Source organism: Muntiacus reevesi, chromosome 1 (genome assembly GCF_963930625.1).
Source record: "Muntiacus reevesi chromosome 1, mMunRee1.1, whole genome shotgun sequence".
Taxonomy (NCBI): Eukaryota; Metazoa; Chordata; class Mammalia; order Artiodactyla; family Cervidae; genus Muntiacus; species Muntiacus reevesi.
This window is the reverse complement of record NC_089249.1, coordinates 251,955,054-251,961,434: the sequence shown is the minus strand read 5'-3', so window position 1 is coordinate 251,961,434 and position 6,381 is coordinate 251,955,054. Positions and strand designations below refer to the sequence as shown.

The 6,381-nt window shown below is 41.1% G+C and overlaps 1 pseudogene; it reads right to left on the bottom strand.

Moving 5' to 3' along the window:
* Positions 1-3,989: 3,989 nt before the first annotated feature.
* Positions 3,990-4,638, bottom strand: LOC136158537 (large ribosomal subunit protein eL22 pseudogene; annotated as a pseudogene).
* Positions 4,639-6,381: the final 1,743 nt, after the last annotated feature.

Here is a 6,381-nt window from a genome sequence, read left to right as displayed (position 1 = left end):
CTGGAGGTCCCCCAGAGGCTAGAAGACAGAGGGAGATCAGAGGAGCACGACATGACCAGACATGACCAGACGGAGAAAGTACAAAGGAGGGTGGAGTCCTGGAGTGAAAATGGTGAATCAGCAGAAGCAGCAGAGACACTGAGATTGATACTGATCTACTTCTCGCTCCTAAGATTTGGGGAAGATGGAACTAGGGGTGGATTAGCCGGGAAACATGGCATCACCAGCATCTGTGTGCACGAGAGCTCAGTGTTATGATTATCTGGGAAAAGCCAGGTTTCAGTTTAGGAAAGAAGGTAGAAGAGGTGTTGCCAGAAGGGTTGAATGAGAATCCATGTCCAAGGGTTTCAAAGAGCCCAGTGGAGGATTCTTAGAGAAATGGAAGGGAGGTGCGGAGGATAACTGAGTGGAGAAAACACAAGCGTTAGAAGGCTGGCAGGCTGGAGGCAGCTGTATTTTGGTCAGTGTATCTGAAGAAAAAGGTGTGGAGCTCTGGGAAAAAGTGAGGCAGCTTCCCAGGTTGCATTTACATTGTGGACTCTGCAATTCTAACTCCCAGGGCATCACATCCTGCTGGCAGAAGGGAACCAAGGTAGCTATGGCAACCTGACAAACCTCAAATAATATTAATATTCACAAACATCTGAAGGCTGCAATCTTTAAAAAAAAACAATAACACCAGCAATGACAGCAGCAACAACAACAGCCATAGTAATTTGTAACTCTCCCCTCTGGAGAAGCACAGAAATCCATATATTATTTTTTAATAATCAGTCATAAATTAACTAATTCCTGCAATCCTTAAACCTGTTTTTCCTTCCAGCTTGCCATTGTCTTCAGATGTCAAAACATGTAAAATAAATGGCCTATATTTCCTTCAGATGTTTGTCAATAATAATTGTTCTTTTGCTGCTGCTGCTGCTGCTAAGTCGCTGCAGTTGTGTCCAACTCTGTGCGACCCCATAGACAGCAGCCTACCAGGATCCCCCATTCCTGGGATTCTCCAGGCAAGAACACTGGAGTGGGTTGCCATTTCCTTCTCCAATGCGTGAAAGTGAAAAGTGAAAGTGAAGTCGCTCAGTTGTGTCTGACTCTTAACGACCCCATGGACTGCAGCCTATCAGGCTCCTCCGTCCATGGGATTTTCCAGGCAGGAGTACTGAAGTGGGTTGCCATTGCCTTCTCCGAAATGTCCTCTTAGAGAATCAAAAATTATATGTCTGACAGCAAAAGCTCCCTTCTGTGTTGCAACTTTAAAAGTCTCCTTCTGCCTTTAAATTTCTGTTCAAGATTTTTAGGCTCTGCCTTGCTGTTTTTCTGAATCATCAAATCCAGAGGTTTACGTGGAGAACATTCACCTTGTAAGAGCAATTAAAAATGCACATTGCTGGTCTCTGCCTTAGAGATGTAAATTTATTAGGGTTGGAGTGGGGCCCAGGAATCTGCATTTTAAATTATCTCCCTGACTGATTCAGAAGCAGAGATACTAGGTAAGCCTGTAAGGAATAGCTCAAGTCTTTTTGGCAGGCTCGGAGCTGGAACAAAGGATAGATATGTATCCATCTCTGCTCTGAAAGTTTAGTTCTCTTTCCTAATTCTCATTTCTCCTCTTTACCACAAACCTTTGGTCTTTGAGATACAAAGCTATAGAAAAAAACTCAGGCACTGGAATGATGTCTGGATTTGAATCCTAGGTGCTGCATCTACTAAAGGTAAACTCTTGACCACAGGCATATAAATTCATTCTGACTCAGTTTCTCCATCTGTGAAATGGCCCTATGATGATGGTGTTCAGAGAGTGCCTGACTTAGTATCTTGCAAATAGTAAGTGTTTAGACATTGCTGTTACTATGAACTTCATTTTTACTTGAAACTGACAGCGCCAAAGTGTTAACTTCAGTTCAGTTCAGTTCAGTTGTTCAGTTTTGTCCGACTCTTTGCATCCCCATGAACTGCAGTACACCAGGCTTCCCTGTCCTTCATTAACTCCCAGAGCTTGCTCAAACTCATGTCCATCAAGTTGGTGATACCATCCAACTGTCTCATCTTCTGTCATCCCCTTCTCCTCTTGCCTTTATTCTTTCCCAGCATCAGGGTCTTTTTGAATGAGCCAGTTCTTCACATCAGGTGGCCAAAGTATTGGAGCTTCAGCTTCAGCATCAGTCCTTCCAATGAATATCCAGGACTAATTTCCTTTAGGATTGACTGGTTTGATCTCCTTGTAGTCCGAGGGACTCTCAAGAGTCTTCTCCAACACCACAGTTTAAAAGCATCAATTCTTTGGCACTCAGCCTTCTTTATGTCCAATTTTCACATTCATACACGACCACTGGAAAAACCATAGCTTTGACTAGATGGACCTTTGTCGGCAAAGTGATGTCTCTGCTTTTTGATTTGCTGTCTAGGTTTGTCATAGCTTTTCTTCCAAGGAGTAAGCGTCTTTTAATTTCGTGGCTGCAGTCACCATCTGCTAGTGTTAGCTTGCGGAGGTTTATATGTGATCATGCTCATGTTAGGATAGTTTTTCTGTTCTTTTACTCCCATTTTTCCCTTTCTCCATGGCTCTGCATGAAGGCCCATTGGTGAGTTGCTGAGCCCTGTTGTGGAAGCGGGAAGAGGAGCACTGTGAGACTGACAGCAGACCAGAGGACATGCAGGCAGTGAGGCTCCCAGAAGGCCCGGATCCTGCACTGGGTGCCAGACGACAGCTCAGGGTGAGATAAAGGTGCAGGGTCTGCGCGTTTGTGTTGTCTGTTGGGCTCACTGAGCAGAGCAAGCAGACTGTGGTCTGTTCCATTGCTGCCTTTCCTTCTGGAAATGTTGATAAGGGCAGGCTGGGTAAGGACAGAGTTTAGAAAAGGATTTTCTTGTTAGCTGTCCCCACTGTGTGCTGTAGTCCTAGGGGCTTGGTGCAATGGTGGTGAGATAAGGCACACTCGAGGTTCTGCGTGTACTAGTGTGCCTTCCACCAAATCTGTTACCCATCCAGTGTTTTGGCGTGATGGGGTTTCCAGTTTCAGGCTGATCACTGAACAGGATCAACGGATGGGAGCAAAGAATTTAATTCTTAACTTCTGTTGGAGGAGGTCATTGAGAGGATGTGACTGCCTTTTGACATGTGAACTGGACCCAGACACTTGGAGGCTCTTCATTCCTACCCGTGTCCTATGCCAGAATGTACACTCTGCCCACTGCTGGCACAGCCAGAGCCATTCAGGGATGCAGACTTGAGAGAGCAGTGTGTGTGGTCGAGACCATCCTGACGGAGTATGAGAATCCTGTTAAGGCCTCTATATAAGCTCTGCATAAGCAGGTGTGGAGAGCTACTCATCTTGCAGTCCCTCAAGACAAATCTTCTCTGTAAATTCCCTTGCTTATTTTTTTTTTTTTTGGTTGATAAATTTTATTTAAAAAATTTATCCAAATATTCCAGATTGAGTTTTTTTTTTTTTTTGCTTTTTTTCACCTTGTAATATTATCTAAGGAGCTTTCTACATTTGTACATATAGATATACATAATTCTTTTAAATTGAGGCTTATAAATCCATACTATGAAGTACCTCCCAATTGTTGATTATTTTTTATTTTTTTATTTTTTATTTTTTTCATTTATTTTTATTAGTTGGAGGCTAATTACTTTACAATATTGTAGTGGGTTTTGTCATACATTGACATGAATCAGCCATGGATTTACATGTATTCCCCATCCCAATCCCCCCTCCCACCTCCCTCTCCACCCGATTCCTTTGGGTCTTCCCAGTGCACCAGGCCAGAGTACTGGTCTCATGCATCCAACCTGGGCTGGTGATCTGTTTCACTATAGATAATATACGTGTTTCGATGCTGTTCTTTCGAAATATCCCACCCTCGCCTTCTCCCACAGAGTCCAAAAGTCTGTTCTGTACTTCTGTGTCTCTTTTTCTGTTTTGCATATAGGGTTATCATTACCATCTTTCTAAATTCCATATATATGTGTTAGTATGCTGTAATCAGATTGAGTTTTGATTATCTTCTTCCTCTTCTTCATCTTGACTAGTGAGGAAACAACACAATTTGTAACTTTGCTGTTAGCTACTACGCGTAACAAATCATGTAGATTATCCTTCTTTAAACAGTTTTTGGTAAGATATTTCAAATACCTTTTGGAAAAGAGCACTTCAGAAGTTACAGTAATCTTGCTCTTGCTTCTTCTTCTTTTTTTTTTAATCTTGCTTCTTTTGATTGTTATGACACCGCTGCCCAGATTGTCTACTTTTCCATTCACCTTGATCCTCTCCTGAAGAAACTGCTCAAAACTAGTGACATCCATGTTTTCATCTTCTCTACAGGGTGGGTACAATAAGTGCTAAGTCGCTTCAGTCATGTCTGACTCTTTGCAACACCATGGACAGTAGCCTGCCAGGCTTCTCTGTCCATGGGATTCTCCAGGCAAGAATACTGGACTGGGTTGCCATTTCTTTCTTCAGGGGATCTTTCCAACCCAGGGATCAAACCCACATTTCTTAAGTCTCCTGCGTTGGCAGGCAGGTTCTTTACCACTAGCGCCACCTGGGAAGCTGGGTACAGTCCAGAGTAAACTTCAGGACCTGCTTCTTTTTTTTGCCCCACCTCCACCACAAGCTTTTTCATAGGCGCCATGGCAGCAGTGGAGGCAGAAAGGGCTCCCTTGCTTATTTTAGCAGCGGCCTACCATCTGGAGTGATCTGCCTCTTTCTTTGGTCTATCTGTGCCCTCCATATATTAGGGACAGTTTGTGAATCAACAGTTTGGATCATGAATCCTCAAAAGAGAATTTTTTTGGGGGAAATTCCTAAATATTTCTTAAGGCCACAGTGCTAAGGTACTTTAACTGTTTTGCCATAGATTGCAAATCGGCATGTATGGGCCAAATGAATTCTTCAAAATTTTTCCTTTTTTAATAGCACTGTTTGTAAAAAAGGAAAGTCATGAATATAAACAAACCAATAATCAAACAAAAGCAATACAACACTTCACCTAAAAATCTGTATTTCTGGCTTTTCTTGAAAAAATCCACAGACATGGAAATACTGGTCAAGAAGCAGGGAACTCATGCACCAATTTGTCAGAGCTCCTACCTGGTCATTCCCTTTTGGCCTCTACTTAGTGGTCTTGTAATTTGTGACCTTGAACTTGAGAGCACAAGCTCTAGTCTCAGACTGCTGGTCTTGAGTACCCACTCCTCCTGTTATCCTGTGTAACTCTGGGAGAGCTGGTTAACCCTCTTTGTATTGTTTTCTCATCTGCAATATAGGGATGATGATAGTAGTATCTACAGTATCAGATTGTTAAGTGAATTATATTAAGAGCGGTGAGAGAGCTAAAATGCATGTGAAGACTGTAGAACATGGCTAGTGCCAATGGTAGTTCACTGCTGTGATCATTATTATTGTTAGTTGCTTCATTAACAACCTATGCTGACATCTGTGGAGAGATCTCAAAGAGAAAATAAATTTTTACCAATTAAACAATTGAAGATTTTATGGCTATTGTTTTCTGCTACACAGGAGGATATTTAAAAAATATTCCCTACTGAGTGTTATTGCTTCCTGAATGAAGACAAGAATGAAATGAAATAAAATAATGTAGGGTATTAATCCGTTTATTATGACATATTTTAAAAATACAAAAATTAAAACAATTGTCAAATAAGCATTTATCTAGCTTTAACCTAGATTTAGCAGGTAATATTGTATCACATTTACTGCTTCTCTTCCTTTCTCTCAGTATTTTTTATTTTATCTGTAGAAACCAACTCTTCATCCCAAATCTTTTTGAGTGAATCTCTTATACTACTGTTGTTTTACCTAAGAAAAAAGTCCTGAATTCTATGTATCTATGTAATCCATAGACAAATTTCCTCAATGTCCTACAATTATCTTATATGATTTTTAAAAGAAGCGTCCAGTGAATGGCCACACGTTGTAATAGCTTTTCAGTCTTTTTATTCTAAAGAAGTTCATTTTTTTAAAAAAAACTGAAGTATAACTGACATGGAAATATGCACCTTAAACTGTACAATTTGGTAAATTTAAAAGTCTGGACTTGTTTACACCGTGAAACTGTCACCACAATCAAGACAGCGAACATATACGTCATCCTTCAAGCTTCATTCCCCTCTCTAATCTTTCTCTTGTGTCCCCTCTTTGTTTTCCTTTCTCACCCCCAGGCAACAACTGATCTTTTTGTCACTAGAGATTAGTGGTATTTTCTCACATTTTATATAAATGGAGTCATACAGTAGGTACCATTTTGTGTCTGACTTCAGCATCATTATTTTGAGATTCCTCCGTGTTTTTTGCATATATTAGTAGTTCATTCTTTTATTTCTGCATAACATTCTGTTTTGTGCGTCCATCAGTT